Here is a 1,323-nt window from a genome sequence, read left to right as displayed (position 1 = left end):
AACCTGCTCCAGCACAAGGAACGGTGATGAAGAGAAGCACAATGCGCACCATCATCTCAGTAAAAATTTAGGGAAGCAGCATCACGATGAAGTTGGAGATACACCACCGGGGTCTTCAAGAACTGGATGTACTACAGGATTTCCTCGGGGAAAGTCAGTGTTACTTGTTTACCCTAAATTCAGCGACCTTGTCAGTTATTTGTCATGAAAAGATGAGGGTTTGAGCAATACGCACTTCAAACATGAATTTCACAGTGAAGCAATGATCACCAGAAGAGAGGGTGTCGTCAGAAGGACCAAAATCACCGCGGCTCACCGAGGGAAGGCTGCGGCAGCCGAACCCGCCCGCTCCCGCCACACCACCAGATCCGCCGCGCCAGGGCGGTGCGGCGGCGGGGACGCCCCCGCCTTGCGCACGACGGGGGGGCGGCTCCGCCGTCCTGGGCCCGCTCGGCTCCCTCGGCCGGCGCTGCGCCCGCACGCCGCCGCGCCGCTCCCCGCTACCGCACGGCCCCCGACGGCCGCGCTCACCCCGCGCAGGGGGCGGCGACCCGCCGGGGCGGCCGCCTCTCCTTCCGTCCCGGCGGAGCGGGAGCGGAGGGTGCCGGGCAGAGCGAGCGGCGCCGCGCTCCGCCGACGAACGGCGCTGCGGGCTGCCCTCCCCGCCCGCGACAAGTCGCGGCAGGAGCGGGCGGCCCCGCCCGGGCCCGCTCCCCTCCGCCGCCCCGTCGGTCGGGAGGCGCACCTTGCCGGCGGCGGGAGGCGCAGCCCGGCGGGGTCCGGGCCGCCGCCGGTGCGCGTTAGGGCTCCTCGGGGGCCCGGAGCGGCCCGGGACGGCGCGGCGTCCGCCGCCGCCCGCCCCCCCCCCGCAGCCGCGGCCCGGCGCTGGGCGCCCCGCCCGCAATCACGGCCCCCCACTCCGCCAACCGCCCCCCTCCGCGCTTGCCACGTCCCCGCTCGGCGGGGCCAATGGGCGGGCGGCGCCAGGTGTGTGCTACCTGCACCACGTGGGGCGGGGGGCGGGCAGGTGAGGGCCGCGGCCCCGCGCGGAAAAGCCCGCAGCCATTGCGCGCTTCCCAGGGGTGCAGCCGGCGTGGGAGCGGCCGCCGCCCGCCCCGGGAACGAGCGGGGGTGGGAAAGGGGGCAACTCCGCGCCTCCCCCGCGCCAGGTCTTCGGGGAGCGCGGCTGCGGGTGGGGGCACCCTCGCTCGGAAGCGCCTCGGGCAGGGAAAGTTTCTGGCCTCTTCTCTTCCCCCTCCCCCCCTTCGCTTCCCCCTTTTTTTCTCTTCCCCCCCTCCCTTTTTTATCCTTTCCACTGGCCCG

Source organism: Platalea leucorodia, assembly GCF_965183815.1.
Source record: "Platalea leucorodia genome assembly, chromosome: 1".
In the NCBI taxonomy this organism is placed as follows: Eukaryota; Metazoa; Chordata; class Aves; order Pelecaniformes; family Threskiornithidae; genus Platalea; species Platalea leucorodia.
The sequence above is the reverse complement of the archived record's forward strand: the minus strand, read 5'-3'. Positions refer to the sequence as shown.